Here is an 18,057-nt window from a genome sequence, read left to right as displayed (position 1 = left end):
ATTGGAAAGTCAATTAAATAGACTTTCCAACGAACTATAGAAGTCGCTGGGAGAGTTATTTTTTGCCAAAATATTTGAAAAAACTTACAATAATTTAAAAAAAACAACAAACGATTTTTAAAAACTTTTTGACATTTTTTGCAGAGAACCTCTAAATTCAATTATAGAAGATTTGACTTGAAATTTCAAAGCCAACTAAAGGGAATGAACTTTTCTATCCCATGATAGAAAATTTTATTATTCACAGTGTTTCGTAAATAGACAGCAATCCATAATGAACTACTAAATCTGGGAATATGAAGCCTGGAAACAGGAGAGTAATCTAGGTCACGTGATTGGTGGCAAAAAGCGTCGCGAGCTGATGGGCCGCTGCGCGATAGCTACTGCGCAGCTTTTAAAACTGCGCGCCACAGCGAGCCAATAAAAACACTCACGGTCGAAAGACCACCAGGGAATCTGTCGATACTGTCAATGATGACTTTTTGTTTTGTTGGTTATGGTCACATTTTGTTGATGACAGAAAAGTGTTTCTTTACTTTATCTACGTTATATGTGAATATTTGTCTAAATATTCCGATTATTTTATGGTTAATTCCGCCATTAATAAAAAACTATGTTGGTAATGTTATTAATTTTTTAATTATTTTTTGTTGTGTACCGAAGTACAGCTTACACCGAGGCTCACGCGTTTTAGGATGGCAAGAGTTGTTGCAGCCGAATAGTAATGAATTGTGCTTTAGTCACCGTTTGCAACTAAACGTTTCGAATTCATCGTCAATCAAAAAACGTGAGCGCGCTTTTACTGCGCATCTACTGCTCTCGCCATCCCAAAGCGCACAACTTGTACACATAATGTAAGAAATTAAAATGTATCGAATGGCATGTTAAAATGGCTCGAGAATTTCCATCAGAAGTAGCTTTGCTTTTGCAATTTATTAAGCAGCAAAGATAAGCACGTGTTGTAATTAATTCCAGCCACTCTCATTCACATATGTTCAATTAGTCACATCTCATAACTCTCCCTTAAGACGGAGTGGGGGTGCGATTATTACGACCACGCATTTTTCTTAGATTTTAGATTTAGTTCTTAAGAGGTGCTGATCCGGACTCCAACCCGGAATGTAAATATTAGCAATAAACCACAATTTAAGGAATCTCGCTTTTTCACTAGTTAATCCCCGTAAGCACGACAGAGAAACACAACGGCACACAACACACGTCATGAGTTGACCATGTGATGCCCAATAGCCAATAGCAGAGAAGATGCGCAGACGCTACCGCGCAGAGCCCGGCAAGCTCGCGACGATTTCTGACTCGCGTTTTTCGACGCGCGGCATAGAAGATTGACCTCCTGTATACATATCTCCTTGTCTGGGAATAAAAATGTGCAATAATTTTTGGAACTAACATCTTTCGTTTAAGAACTAGAAGATTCTTGAGTTAACCAATATGCGACCAGTACCTAGTGCTAAGTTATTTTGAATTTGCAGTTTTTCTAAAACGTCAAAAGTCACAGCATAACCTCAAATTTGACAAAAACTATCATTTGTTTAGCAAGGTAAGTTGATACATATGTATTTTCTAGCCTTTTTTCTAACGCATCTAATTAGTCATTTTGAGGAAGGGTTAATTTCTAAACGAAATGCTTTAGGACATAAAAACTTCAGAAAGTTTCGTTAGGAAGTCCAAAGACATCAGTTTACAGATTGTTGTCTATTTGTGAAACACTATGTACACTTTTATACCTTTTTTTAAAAATTGCTGACTGTTTGATAACTGTTTAAGAACAGAGTTTGGCTTTAAGCTCACTGCTCTTTGTACAGAGTGATTCTGTTTACGTGCAGTTGAGACATACTGGTAATTTCGATTTATTGATTGACGACATAACGAAACGTGGGATCGATATAGCTTTGATGGTTCAATAAAACAATACCAATACCCACCACAAGTTGAGGTCAGTTTTGTTCACCTTGAACAAAATGCTTACTTTGCTTTACCACTAAGACGCAAAATAACAAGCAGTGATTAGTGATTTTCTCATGGAAAGTTTGGATGCTGATTTTTGTATTACTGTTGTTTTTGACAGTGTTGTAGAAACACGTCACTGGACGAAACCTAATAAGATGTTTCTTTCAAACTCTGCACCCACTGCTTCAAGCAGGCTTCTCTTTCTCACCAAGAAGTTCTCGACAATTTTATTTTCTCTGGTGTCAACCAAGGTACAAACCCTTCACATCGAAACTAAGAGACTTGTTTAAAAACCAAAAAGCAGTACTTATGTTCGACGGTTTCGAAACCCTCTTTCACAATAATCCACTTTACTACGAACTAATGACATTAAGACGAGAGGGCAAAAATAGATTTGAAAGTGAACTTTGAATTTTGGCAAGAAACTCTTCCCTGCTATCATTATTAGCACTGCCAAACTTCACTTCATCAAAAACTACAATAAAATGCAGATAATCTCTGAAGAAAAACACAAAATGTTTTTCCTTACTTTCTTTCTTTTCAATTGGTTTAATTTTCTGAATTTTTTTCCATCACTAAAAAGATTCAATTATTGCATCTTGAGGATCAAAGAAAGTGGTTTCATTTCAGCGTAGATCAGAGATGCTCAGCTTACGATAAATGAAACGTTGGTGTTGCTTCCAGAAGAAAAGTGATTAAAAAATTCTTTATAATTATGTAAAATACACGTTCCAACATTAAAATAATGCTAATTTTTTCGATCTCATTGTAAAATTTTGAAAACTTGATAGCCCTCGATTTTTTAACTTGTTTAAAATTTAAATTAATAAACAAAAATTGAAAGCTCAACGTCATTAAAAAAAACACGGTGAAGGGATCAACAATCATCTTGAGCCCCCGCGCTAATGCCTGGAAGCGGCACGGGTCCACATTTTTCTACCTACTTGAAGATGTCGTAAATTTTAATTTTCGGACACAATAGCCTGTTTACACCCTCCACATTATGAGTGCAATAAGATAATATTCGACTCTAAAAGTCAGGTACGCCATGGTAAAAGCTGGCTACTATATACAGATACTTTAGAGTTGAGTCAAATTTCTTTAGCTTTCAACATTTGTGAAATTATTTAAAATTGCGGAAAATTAAGATAAAGGGTCGTGTAAAGTGCCATTACATTTTCACTATTGGCTTTGCTAAACAACAAGTAACAGTTTTTCCTAATTGACGCATAAACAAAAATTTCAATTAACTTTATTTACACTTTTTTTCTCAGTGACGTTCGCGCCAGAAAGTTGACCATGGTTTTTCAGAGTCTGAAGAGTTTTGCAATTTTTAAATATTGGTGAGTCACTGGAAAAGTCCATGAGTAAAAAGGGGTAATCTGAGTCATGCTGAATCTTGCACTTGACGTCGCGTCTTTCTGTGCAAACTTGTACTGGTCGATTTTTCAATTGACCTGGCTGGGCTTAGATAGTCTAGATCGCTTTCTGGTCAGAACGGACAGTGCAAGAGTCGACGAAAATGCTTCTTTTTCTGCGTGCCGCTCGAATGTGAATGCGTCAAAAATGATTTCTACAGCCAAGTTAGAGAGTGTGAAATTTATTTAATAAACATTTTTTTTGCATGCAAGAGTGTCCGGTTAACCTCCTTCAAAATGTTGCGCGAGTTTACGATAATAAGATATAATGTATAATTTATATTACTTATAGATAAACGAACATATATTGCAAGATATAACTGCTTAAGAATAAAATCTAACAAATTTGACTACATCAAAGAACTTTACCAACGTACAGTTGACATTTGTCAAGTACAAAGTAAAAGAAACGTTTGTTGGCAAAATTATTTTCATAAAAACAAATACAAAATTCACATTTTTGATTTCAAAACTGCCGTGCTACAAAGAACCTACTCTTTCAATCGGCAATGTGTAATTTTGCGCTCTTAATACACAAATGGCTGTTTAAGAACTAACTACGTAGCTGCTCAGTTGCTGGAGTTGCTGGTGTTGGACACTTGGCTTAATACAGAAACCATCGAATATATCCGTTTCAGAATCTAGAAAGCTCTTTTGTAAATGTAATTTTGTTATTTTAAATACTTACTGCAACCCCTAAATCAAAATTAATGGTCATAGATTTAGAAAATGTCACTTGAAAAGTCTTCTGCGTATTCATCAAAAAGATTAAATAATTCTTTTTATTATCAGCACTCCAGTTGTACCAATTTATTGTCGACAGCTGTGACCACAACTCATTTGACTACAAAAACCATTGAAAGAAAGAATGAAAGAAGCCGATATCTTACGACATCCTCCACCATCTGTCCTGACAATATAATCAGAATGAAATTCAGTGTTGATGGTAGTACAAAAAAACAGATTCTTGGGTACTCTTTCACCAAGGAGCCTGGATACTTTTGAACAGGTTAAGAAGTTAGATACAAATGTACTTACAGTGTAGCAAAAAATTAAGATGCAGATGCCCAAAATAGCACCGGTGATGCTGTATAGGACTATCAGCGGATTCAATTTACGTACGAGGTTTGTTGCGATACTAAAAAGATAATGAAAAGAAAAAGAAACAGAAGAAAACACATACTAATGTAGATAGATGTGTCTCTGAATGGCAGCTCTCAATTTTTGGTCAACAGCTTCTTGGTATTCTTTCTGATAAAACAACGTTTTTTCGTCTTGAAATCCATCATTAATCCATTTCAAAAAATCAAGCAGTAAATAAAAGTCAATGCGAAAGCGCCCCAAGATGTAGCAAGTCATGTAAAACAAAGCCGGCGTCATTAAAGAAATCGGAATACAGCTCAATCTACATATCAAAAATAAGAGTTTTTCCCCTTTTGGAACAAACTGTCTAATGATGGCCAATGGGAATAAAATATCGCTGTCACCGCCTATTGGCTGCATGAACGTAAATCCACAGCATAAAGTCAAAGCTGTGTTCACCACATCAAAAATGTTAAAATGGAGAGCTTCCAAACGAATTCTTCTTTTGGTGGCTGCACTGGCCATGGTCAAACTCCAGTATTCTGATTTGTTAATTGGGTCTTGGTACACTGTTACGATCATGGGGATAATCGAAATACTACCACAAATCTAGGAAAATATGTAGTGAAAATTAAACACGATAGGTACTTACGAAAAGAAGAACGCCATAGGATGGAAAATACTTGATAAAGTAGTGAAAATCAGACCTTTCTAGGAAAAGAACACTTTGAAAAAGCAACAATAGTGCGGTGGTGATAGAGATGATTTTAGTTAAAACTTTTACAAAAACGTTTTGAAAAGAATCGACATAGAGAAGGCGAAGTAGCCAAAGGGGATCATCTGGAAAAAAGGTCATCGTTTATAAAAAAAAAAAAACTGGCTATTACCTTCCTTGTAAAATTTTGCAGCGGTTTGTGTTACGTTCTTTTTGAAGCGTTTCATTTTATATAATGGTAAAGATCATTAGGAACTCATTGCCTTAAGTTTTTTTTTAAGTTAGAATAGTTTGTTTGTTCTTCAAACGTAATGTTCATAACCTCGTGAATAAATTAGCATCAATCGCATTAATTTTTCATTTGCCACGTTAGGGATCAATTTGAGTCTGACTCATTATTAGATATGTATTAACGTGTCAAAACAAGAAAAAGTGTGAAGACTATGTGATCATTTAATGTACGAAGCATCTGAGTTTTTCAAAAACTATTTTTTTTTAAATTGGAACTTATTGATAAAATGTCCTAGAAAGAATTACTTTTTAATTTTTTATATTATTATTAATTATTATTAACTGCACCAAGTTCCAACTTTATAGTAGAGCAAACGCCACAAATCTTAGAAAATTGCATCTGAACTTTTTAACATAAGTCGTCATGAAATAGATTGCTTCATATTGAGAAAAGTACTTGAAATTAAATTAATGCTAAAGTCTGAAATAGAATTAGGAGAAGAAGCACCAATTCTGTCACTACAGGGAGACATCTAATTAGTTTCATGTAAAAAAAAGTCGATTGCAAAGAAGCGTCATTAAATCTCTCTGTTTTAAGATCCTGTGATACTAATTAATTATAAATTTTATAAAATTGTTAATAAAAACATTTTTGTAGAAGAAATTTATATAATTGCGTCTGACCTGTTAGAATTTACAATACAGGGTCCGGCAACACTTGTGTCCACCCCCAAAATCGTCTTTAATTTTAAAGTTAAAATTTTGAAAATTTGCATACGCTCATAGTTGACAAAGCTCTAGAAGCTGACGCAAAAATTTGTTTTTTATCACGGTTTGGTTGGCGTCGCGACGCCTAAGAAGTATAATTTTTAGCCATTTTTAAGTTTTTGCGGAAATATTCGCAAATTCAATTTTTTTTCAACATAACTACGATACAAATATCTGAGTTTTTATTTTAAATCTAATGCAAATTGTGTTTAAAATTTGCGAAAAAAACGTTGTTTTATCAAGTTAGTTTTCAAAATTATGACAGCGCAGGGGCAAACTACGTCTACACCAAAATTTCGCAAATCTCTTCATTCACTCTTATAAAGGTTAATTTTGATTAACACGGGCATGTTGCACTTTATGGACACCAGAAATCGTTAATTAACATCGACAAAGCGACAATTTCACCAAGTAAGACTTTTGTTACAATCTAAAGCGAGTCAAAAGATAGATGTCATTTGTGACACAAGATGCTGACAGATGGTGTAAACGTAGTTCCCAACTTTGACGTAATGAAATTGGAAACTAACTTGATAAAACAGCGTTTTTTTCTCAAATTTTGAAGACAATTTGCATTGAATCTAAAATAACAGCTGATATATTTTTAACACATTTATATTAAAAAAAAATTAAATTAGAGCTTGATATCACAAACCCTCACAATTAACTAAAAATTACATTTTTAAGGCGTCGCGACGCCAAAACTATCAATGATCAATGATCAATATAATTGAATTGTCCTTTGCGGCCAACAATATAGTACCTAAATATAGTAGATATGAATACTGGCTGTGAGGTTAGGTTACGTTATGTCAAAATTCAGTGACAGTGAAACTCAATAAATGTCAAATTTTAAATTGAATTCGAAAATCAAGTGGCAAGTCGGGGTTACAAAACCATTACCAATCGTGTAAAACGAAAAGTCTTAGAATTGGAATATTTAAATTGTTTATTAAAAAAAGGGTGCAAATTCGAAAAAATAGTATAAAGGACTTGTTTTATAATGGCATTGGTGCACTCGCCCCATACAAAACTCGCCTACGGCTCAATTTGTACACCGGAAACTCGTGCACCAAATTGGCCATTATAAAACACGTTCTTTAATATATTATTTTCGCTTTATTAGGTCCATTAAAGTACTCAATTTGGAGTTGTTTATAGGTATCTAGTAGGAAATTTTGTTTTTTAAGAATTGGCAGAACTAATTAGTCTGGCTGTCACCTGTTTCCTGTCAAGTTCTTGGTCAATTTGGATTTTACGATTCGTGTTTAATAAATTGCTGCGTGAACAAAAAATGTATCAATATAATTGAATTGTCTTTTGCGACCAAAAATAATTGTACTAAATACAATAGATTTGAATACTGGCTGTGAGGTTAGGTTATGTTAAGTCAAAATTCAGTGATAGTGAAACTAAATAAATGTCAAATTTTAAATTGAATTTGAAAATCAAGTGGCAAGTCGTGGTTACAAAACCATTACCAAGCGTGTAAAACGAAAAGTCTTAGAATTGGAAAATTTAAATTTTTCATTAAAAAAGGGTGCAAATTCGAAAAAATAGTATAAAGGACTTGTTTTATAATGGCATTGGTCATTACAAAACACGTTCTTTAATATACTATTATCTACGACCATTATGTAATAAAGAAATTTTAGCAATTAAGCAATTAACGAAACATCTTACTGCTGCATGTGAAGAAATATTCTTTATTGCATCGGTACAGATTTTTATACATAGATATAGATTATTACTTCATTAAAAAAAATCTTGACTTTGCAGAGATGTGAACCTTGGACCTTTCGATGTCACTCAAACGCGAAAACACCAAACAAATACATATTGTTTGGTCGTAGATAAAATAGTGTCTTTCACTCGCATGTAATAGGCTATTATTACACTCGAATCTTTTCATCCTCGTGTATAATAATAGCCTTCATTACATGCTCGTTAAAGAATATACTATTTATGAACGTCCAGAATGCTACTTAACATTAATTTCATTAATTATAATTTATGAACGATTCTTAAATAGACACCACCTGTTTATTAATTAATATATATTTCACGTACACAATTGTTGAAAATTTAAAGTACTTTTAATTATTGCTGTTGAAACATCAGCTATCAAAAATGGAATTTATTCCCAAACAACAAATTTTGTCAAAAAGAAAACTAACCGTGGCGCGCTAGTGACCAACACCAAAAGAGACTAGAGGGAGGAGGAGGGGATGGAGCCGTTGTCCTAATTCATTATTACATTTCTGTTCCTAAATATTTCTAGACTTTCGTAAATCTTTAGAAATTTACTATTGTTTACATTTTTCATTAAAAGAAGAGAAGTTTCATCAATGGTGGTAGTCATTGTCAAAAACATGTTGGGCAACGCTTGATTTTTCGAACCTTCCAAATAGAATAATAATAGAATAGAATAATAGTAGAGTGAAGACAAAAAAACGGTAGCCAATCTCGAAACAGGATTTGAAAATCGGTAACTATGAACCATCTGTATTGTTATCGGCACCCTCCCTTGCTCTCCGGGTCATGAGTTTTGGGACACCTGTATAATCATAATATACAAACAAACATTATAACAAAGAATAAAAACTGCAAAAAACAGTTGTAACAAAATTGTTTTAACCTAATAACTAATAACCATGCTACTCCAAAAAGTTGGGTCTCTGTAAACTTTTTGATTTCTATTTTTTTTGGGCCTAGCCAAACTTCTAAAATACATAGATTTTTGTTCGTGATTTCCAATTGTCCCTGATTATTAAAGTACCAATCCTGGCGTTTATCAATAGAAAGTTTACCGTTTTGACCATACTGGCAAAACGTAACGTTTTTGCTTTTGATTGCTTCATCAAAGTCCTTCCCATTTTAAAAGCCAAATAGGTGCATTTAATTTCTATTATGGCATCGTCCGTAGTGGCGCCCAAAAAACTTATTCTCTCGTGTCTAAAGAATTCATACTTTTTTATACATACAGGGTGATTTTTTTAAAACGGCAGGCGTTGTAGAATTTTTATTTATGAACCGATTTCAAAAATTTAAAAAACAAATTAAATGGTTTTAAATTTACTATAAACTGATGATTTTAAAATTTTTCTAAATGTCTTAGTATCTTTTGGGCGATACTCAACTTTCTTATTTTAAATTGACACCCATATTTTTTTTCTCATAATTTAGAAGATATTAATTTTCTTGAATCAGAAATATGTAATATGTTTTACTTTTACAAAAAATATTAAAAAAAAATATCAAAAATGAAAAAATTTAGGCAATAAAAGTTAACAAAATCTAGGTGCGTGGTGTCAAATTACACAATATCGTTATTGTAATGTCAAAAAGCAGCAAATAACAGAAAGAACAAGTTTTCTTTTAACAAGATGGGGCTACACCTTACAATGCACAATGCATTTCTCGTAGGTGTCGATTGTGCAATAAAAAAATCGGGATGGCGTTTCAACAGTATTTTAATTAAATTTGGTAGTTGTTTTTTCTGATTTGTAATTATTATTGTCTTTTGTTATTAATAATCTCAAAAAAAATGCCGATCCTTTCTGTTATTTGCTGCTTTTTGACATTACAATAACGGCATTCTTTTATTTGACACCATGCACCTAGATTTTATTAACTTTTATTGCTTATTTTTTTTCAATTTTGATAATTTTTTAAAAAATATTTTTGGTTAAAAGTAGAACACATTACACATTTCTGAATCAAGAAAATTAATATCTTCCAAATTATGAAAAAAAAAATGGGTTCCAATTTAAAATAAGAAAGTTGAGTATCACCCAAAAGATACTAAGACATTTAGAAAAATTTTAAAATCATCAGTTTATAGTAAATTAAAAACCATTTCATTTGTTTTTAAAATTTTTGAAATCGGTTCATAAATAAAAATTCTACAACGCCTGCCGTTTTAAAAAAATCACCCTGTATATTTAGCTCTTCTGCCAAATCTTGTAAGGCAAGTGCTTCTTGTTTTCGACCATCACGCTGGGAACGTTCAATTGCGCAGAACTATATAGCATATTTCTGACCAATTTTGCACTATTTTGCTTTTTTCTTCTTTTGCAGATTTTCGCAGAATTGGAGACCGTTACTAGTTTCCTCCTCTCTTCCAACCATCTACCACTTGCTGCTTGGTGAATTGTTTCTTTTTCAACTTCTTCTTTATTTCGGTCCAAACTTCTCAAAAGCTTTCTCTCTTCATATACAGGGTGTTCAAAAAATAGCGGACCAACTGATAAGAACGTCAAACTCTAAGACACTGTGAATTGGAAATGCTGTTTAAAATTTTTATTTAAAGCTTTGTACGGGAGCAAAATAACTTTAAATATTGCGAAAAACGGCAACACTGTTCAGTTCTTTCGGTAATGATCAGGATTATAATTTTGTGACCGCAGCAACACTTTGGTAGTTACAATTATTAATAAATCATGTAATTGGTTACTATGGTTTGCAATTAATTTTGATAACACCTGACCAGTAAAAGTCACAAAGTAGATCAAGAACCATATATTCTCGACTGTTTCCTTCACGTGTCGGTATATTCTGCAAAATTATACATCATTAGAGAAATAAACTCCTCTAGTTTGACACCCAAAAGATTTTTGACTTTTCTAAAAAAAATGGTCATTGTCAGCCACTAGGCAACAATTAATTACTGAATTCTTGAAATGAAATGTTGCCAGATTAATTTTACGCTTTTGAGTTTAATTTTAAAAGTGCAAAATAACGTTTTGTATCAACATTTAAGGCATTTAAAAACTGTAAGTATGTAAATGTCATCCAAAACATAAACTCTAGTAGAATTTTGTAAACCTTGAGTTTATTAAAACAAAGAATTTGTGCAATAATTAGCGCCCCTTTAAGTGGCTTTAGATTTCCAAAGAAGCACTCAAAAATTGAAAAAAATTAATTTAGTTATTAGCTATTATCTGAAGATTCACGTAGTTGAATAGTTGGTCCGCCATTTTTTGAACACCCTGAGGTATTTCCGGGGCTCTGACATTCCTCGCCATAATGAATGGCATTTTCCTTGGCGTTTTTCAAGTGTTTTTTTGGCGCTCTGGTCATCACGACCCTCTTCCTTCTATTTCTTTGAAACGTCTTATCTTCAGGCGTCTTATTATTTTTCCAGCTTTTCTTCTATAAACTGTTTTGTGGATTTCACTGTGTGCCATTTTTGAATTATGTGCTACAACTGGGGCCACACATCGAGTTCTACAGGCATCTGACAATGCGAAATTAACTCGCTGGGCACCAATAAATTTGGCGACGATGGCGTTAAATTGTTCGACGATATTACTATCTACGTCCATCAGTAAACTTCTGGCATGTTCTGCTATTCTTCGCGCAATGTTTTCCATTTCATGTAGAAAGTCTTTTGAAATTTCTGCAATGAAATTATTCTCTTCTTGCTTCTTGCAAAAATATTGTGCGCATTTAAGATGTCGCGCTTCAAAGCCCCAATCGTCTGCGTCTCATTTTTCTTGTTCTTGTGAAATCGGATTGCTCCAATTATATGTACCATGTCTTAATCGCATTATTCTTGAGCTTAAAAGTTTTATTTCAACAGGGAAAACTTTCGATCCATCGTGATGGCTTTTAATTTATTGCAGAAATTACGTAGCCGGTGGTTTGTACTCTCAATCTTTTCCACGGTTATATTATCATATGACCTGGCTTCTATTATTTTCTTGTATGTGTTGCTGTCGCCATCTCCGACCATCACGTTATATTTAAGTCTGTACATTTCCAAGCTCGATTTGAACTCTTGGGCCAAAATTTCCGGTTCCGTGCTCGCTGAACTTCCATGGTGATTTTTCGTGCAAACATGATTTTCATTTTTCCCTCGAATATTTTTTGTATGTTCTCTTTGACCAGCAACCTTCAACTTCAACGGGTACCAACGGAGAGCCCAAATTGTCAACTGAATTAGTGCTTTTGGCAAATTCAACTTTCTTCTCGGCAGCTGCAAGTCAAACCCGTTTGTCTTGCATCGGCATTTTTTTATAAACATTTTCAAACGTTTTATGTTACATGGATGGAATATCTTGTTGCACATTTGGCAATACAAAATGAATTTTAAAATTAAACCGTATCTAACTTCTTTCTTGGCCACTAAATTGTTCAATGTACATACCTCCATCCAAATTTATGGCCATGTGAAGAAATTTGTTGAAGGACATTAAAGAAATAGGAAAAAATTATTATTCGGTTGCCAGAAAATTGCTCATGGACCAAAGTATCTTATTATAAAATAACATAAAAAAAGTTCCAAGTTTTAAAAACCTTTATCGAAACATAAACATTAAGATGTACCTAATACCATTATATGCTTACGTGTAAAGTACATCATAATAGTGATGATACAAATAATTCATAATAACATAGTTACTGTTTCTTAATAGCATAGTTACCGTCTCATAATAGCACAGTTGCCATTAATCCATAATATTCAACGTTTTTAAGCAAACGAAAGAAAAAAAAAAAAAAAACTCCAAAGACCAAAATTAAAAACATTCTAAAGATCTGCTTTTATTTATATTAATTCTAACATAAAATATCTTGGAAAATGCTTTTCTCGCTGTTTCATCGCGTTCAAAACTTCCGTCAAAAATTGGAAATTTGCAGAACTGTTGAGTGGTAACATTGCCACCCTCGTCCATGTTTCGATAAAGCTTTGTATTTACTACGGATATTAAGTAATTCATAAAAAACTCGGACGTTAACAAGTAACGTCCTCGTTCATTATGAATTACTTAATATCCTTCTCAAATAAATAGCTATAAGTAACGCGATACGCGAGATGGTACCAAACAACGTTGCCAGGAGCCCATTTTTGTTGAGAGAGAAGACTTTTGTTTTTGGAATCTATGAGTTTGACAATACAGAGTTTAATAAGTTACGAGTGTATTTTTTTTCCGGAAAAGGCGCGTAGCAACTGGCGACCAACGTGTGGGGCTGAATCGTGAAGCGGGAAAGACAGTCTTAGAAGAAAGGAAACGGCGGACGGCGGGAAATACAACATAAGATCGCGGAAAAATTCAGAGGACCCAGACATGACGAACATTGTTATGACCAAAGAACAGTTTGCGCAACTGTTGAGCCAACTTAAGGCTCCCGCAGCTGGCGATGAAATCGCGACTCTAGTGAGGAAAGGTAACTTTGCAGAGTGCAAAAGTCGGTTTCGACGGTACGACGGAAGAATCGGTAGAGGCGTTCGTCGAGGTTGTCAAGATTTACAAAGAGTGTGTCGACGTATCAGATGCTAACGCTCTTAAAGGTTTGCCGATGCTCCTGGACGGTGCGGCAGCAACCTGGTGGCTGGGAATGAAGGCCACTGCACTCACGTGCTCAGGCTATCGAAGCACTAACTAGAAGTTTTGGTGAATACAAAGTCTTCAAAGAACTGTTTGCTAGACAGCAGGGGGAGAAGGAACCCACTAATGTGTTTGTCAGTTGGGCGAGGGCGTTGTTATCCAAGTTATCCCCAGATCCTCCTCTCCACAAAACGCACCAGTTAGACATGGTGTATGCACTGCTTCATGTGAAGATCCGAAAGGCCATCGTAAGACACGAGATCAACTCCTTTGAGCAGCTCGTACAGAAAGCGCGCCAGATCGAGGATATGTACGGTGAAGAGAGGGAACTCCCAAATGACAGCAAACCACGACAACGCATCAAGTGCTTTGGGTGTCAAAGATACACTGAAAGAATGCCGGAAGACAACGCGGAGTGATGACGCAAGACAATCAAGTCCTATCAGTGTTGGGCTTATTTGCTACGGATGTAGAAAAACTGGACACATTCGGTCTCAGTGTCCTGAGAATAATAAAAGAACTAGAGCTACACCAGGAGCTGAGGCGACAGAAATACTCTCAGCTGACCTGGAGGAAGCAAGCTCGAGAGTGTTGATGTCCATAGAGGTGAGTGGAAAGAAAGGTTTGGCCTATGTGGACACAGGGGCAAAGCGGAGCATTGCAGGTCACAAGTTTTACAAACATTTGCATAACCTAGGCCTCCCATGTTTAAATAAGGAACAGGTAATCACGCTTGCGGATGGTTGCCCTAAGGTGGTGCAGACCAAAGTATTCGAAGTAAGGGAGCGGACGCAGTATGAGTTTCAGTTTTATTGCTGTTCCAGAATATACCGACAATAAGACTCTTTTGGGTGTGGATTTTATAAAACAGACCAACATCATTTTGGACTTGCCGGGAATGAAGTGGCGTTTTAGGGATGAAGATGAGTGGTCTGCACTCTACAATGAGCCCCAAGAACCGTCGTCGGTACTAGTAAGCAGCTTGGATGTCGAACCACTAAGAGCCGAAGAAGCATGTGATCTAAATGACGAGGAGAGGAGGAACCACGACCTCAAGACGCAAATGGCCATAATTGTGGAAAGGGAGCACAGTAAATAGAGTGAGGCGCTACCCGCGTTCTTATGTTTCGGTCGCGAGCTTCGGACCCCTTTGGAAGTCCACGATGACTTACGCGTGGTGATTGAGAATGAGAACTTTGTGGCGGAGATTACGCCGTACTTAAAGACGATTTCGAGAACCCTCAAGTGCGCGCGTGAACAAAATGAGAATTCCCAGGATCGTGCTAAACGTTATGCGGATCAAAGGAAGTGTCCTGGACATGAACACGCCGTGGGTGACAGGGTTTTCATCGACACTCATGTTCTAAGCAAAAGTAGTGACCATGTTACTAATAAATTTGTTCCCAGGCGGGATGGTCCCTATGTTATTCTTAGGAAGGAATCTCCGGTGTCATATGTGGTGGCGTCTCAGTCGGATCCCACCAAACCTCTGGGGAAGTACCACGTATCTGCCCAGGTCCTTTCCAAGTGAAACCGACGCCGTTACATCCGATCCGAAAGCGTGGTCGGCCCAGGAAGAACCAGCCCAAGAAGTCGGAGGAAGAAGTTCCTGCAGGGGACGAACTCCTACCTGCGTCTTCCAGTTGTAGAGAAAAGCGACGAGAACGCAAGTCTCGTTTTTAGGCTCGTTGTATTCTCCATGGGGGCATGTTGGAGAATACAAAGGGGGAGTGTAACGCGATACGCGAGATGGCACCAAACAACGTTGCCAGGAGCCCATTTTTGTTGAGAGAGAAGACTTTTGTTTTTGGAATCTATGAGTTTGACAATACACAGTTTAATAAGTTACGTGTGTAGTTTCTTCCCGGAAAAGGCGCGTAACACTTATCTAAATCATTGTCTTGTTGTTTGTCTGATTAAACATTGTCTTGTTGCCTGTCTGAATGGACATTGTTGACGGATTGACCATTGGCATCCTGTGATAAATAAGATAAGTAAAACCAAATGTAATAAAATATATAATACTCACATTCAAAGTGGTGAAATCCTCTTCTTCAATATGATTAACCATTGTGGACATTGTTGATGTTGACGCAGTATTTTCAGATCAGATCAGAGCGATGATTAAACCAAAAACTAACAAATAATTCGTTCTTATATACTAAAAGCGTGTCGGACACGTCCCCTTTGGTGCAGGTAGAAGGGTGTAGAGGGAAGGGGAGGAAATGGGATCGTTTTCTGAGTTTATTAATAACTTTTTATTCCTGAATATTTGTAGACTTTGATAAAAGTCTAGAAATTTACAATTATTTACATTTTTAATTAAACGAAGACAACTTTCATCAATGTGGTGGTCATTGTCAAAAACATGTTGGGCAACGCTTGATTTTTCGAACCTTCCAAATTTGAGATGAGCTTAATACTTAATAATATTTCTGATCACAATCTTTACATTTAATTTCATAAATCCCCGACTTTTCTGTTGTTCCTACTCGGTCTTTAGGATTACCTAGAAGTCTTTGGAGGCTTAGACCCGAAGTAAAAACTACTTTGAGATCTAAACCCTGGAAAATTCTTTCCAGTCCCTTTGTCACTGAAAGTGAGTAAAGGATTGTTACAAAAGAAGTTTTCTTAGGTGTTTTCTGAAAATTAATTAAAGATGCTGCCCGGTGTAACGGTTTTGATCCCAACACCGTTGATAAAGTGGTTAAAAAATTGGTCAATGAATTTTTCTTACTTTTCAGAAAACACCTGAGAAGACTTAAAATTCCATATATACTTATTATCACTTTCGTGTCCAACATTTTGTTGCACTTGGTTTTGATTCGTATCGTTTTTTAAAATAACTTAAAAACGAAAAGAGCACAGGCTTTGGAAATTGCAGCATCAATCAGCACAGAACTAGCACAAAATTATGACATATCACTTAAGCTGTTTTGCGATGTATGATGCTCAAACCTGATGATTGTTCAAAGAAAATTCATTAAAATCTGAATTTTGGGTTGCCTAGTATTTTTTTTACGTTTTTTGAAATAACTCAAAAACGAAAAAATCACAGAATTTAAAAGTTGCAGCACAAATTAGCACAGAATTAACACAAAATTATAAAACCAATTTGATCAATTTTTGTGACTTATGATGCTCAGCGTCAAGTTTGAGCATCATTTTTGTTTTGGTAATAACTCAAAAACCAAAATAGCACAGAATTTAAAAATTACAGCACAAATTAACACAAAATTATGGCATATGTTTGAAATTTGTTTGCGATGTATGATGCTCAAACTTGACGGATCTAACACCTGTGCTATTGGCGTACATGTGTGCCTCACAGATCTTGATGTTTGGCTTGAAAAAGTTCTTGTCTCGGAAGTGACTGATATATCTTCATCATTTTTCTTGTCGTTCTGTCCATTTGTTTCTTGTTCGCTTTCTTCTTCTTCTTGCTCTTCTCGTTGAGTTGACTGAGCCTTGGAAAGGTTTGACTTTTGTCCTCTTTTCGAATACTAGGCAGTCATAAAAGCTATGACGTATTCTATTTCCACTTTTTCCCCACAGTGTTTACTTGACCTAAATTTAAATTGCTTATATTTCTTATTCGTAAATTAGATCATTTAATAAAATTTCATTACAGATTTCTTGGCTGTGGCAATTTTTTTTCGGCTATCAGTTTCAGCTATAAATTAGAAGAAACAACAGTAAGGGATATAATTTATGACACATCTGAAAAAATATAAAATACACTTCAGTAATGCCTACTCCTAAAGAAGAACAATGGAAAAAAATGAAGAAGGTTTCTATTCAAAATGAAGCTAGCAAGCACATCGTTTTTGAAAAGCCACCAAAGTTCGGCTCGCTTTATCACAGCTATAAAAAGGAATTTAGCATTGTTTCACTAGCTACAGTGGATGCAGACTGTAGTTTTATCTCCGTCGATGTTTGCATTTGGCTGGAATAGTGACGGAGGAAAATTGTATGCATCTAAGCTCGGAAAAAAAACTTATCAAATACAAATTAAATCGTTCTAAGGATAAAAATTTACCCCATTCCAATGTTCTTTTATCTCTTGTTATTGTTGGAGATGAAGCATTTCCGTTATTGCCCAACCTTATGAGACCATACCCAGGAACACTCAAGCAACAATGAGCCCAAAAGAATTTATAATTATCGTCAATTATCGCCTACGACTCGTGGCTCAATTCTGCAAAACTCGTGTGAAATCTTCCATTTTCAACACTTGTTATACAATATACTATTGTATCGTGGCTCTTTATGGTCGGCGTCCGTAAATCGATAAAGTAAAACAGTCTGTTGTCAGTGTCAAATAATTATAAATAAATTAATGTCAAAATGGAATTTCAACTTCTTCATACACACTTCTCTCACTCATAAGTTCATCACAATCAAAAATAAGTTTGATCGTTTATTTGCACGTTTTACATTTTAAGTATACTTTTGCAACTGAGCTAAGGCTATATTGCACCTGGGGTATTCCAAACCAAATCGACCACTTTTGACCCCGACCCTTTTTAATTTGGCTGAAAGT

General features: G+C 35.2%; 1 protein-coding gene across 8 annotated transcripts in view; it reads right to left on the bottom strand.

Annotated features, from left to right (window-relative positions):
- Positions 1–18,057, bottom strand: part of LOC148176780 (uncharacterized) — a 264,781-nt gene that overhangs the window by 122,142 nt on the left and 124,582 nt on the right. The window contains exon 2 of one of the 8 annotated variants that reach the window (XR_015769829.1): positions 12,670–12,689. The exons of the other annotated variants lie outside the window; for them this stretch is intronic. The gene's annotated coding sequence lies outside the window, so the exon portion shown is untranslated. Of the gene's footprint in view, positions 1–12,669; positions 12,690–18,057 lie in introns of those variants that run through there. 8 annotated transcript variants of the gene reach the window in all.

This window comes from Gnatocerus cornutus, chromosome 3 (genome assembly GCF_029298725.1).
Source record: "Gnatocerus cornutus isolate USDA-ARS CGAHR chromosome 3, icGnaCorn1.1, whole genome shotgun sequence".
Classification (NCBI taxonomy): Eukaryota; Metazoa; Arthropoda; class Insecta; order Coleoptera; family Tenebrionidae; genus Gnatocerus; species Gnatocerus cornutus.
Note: the sequence above shows the minus strand (reverse complement) of the source record. Positions and strands in the feature narration are given on the sequence as shown.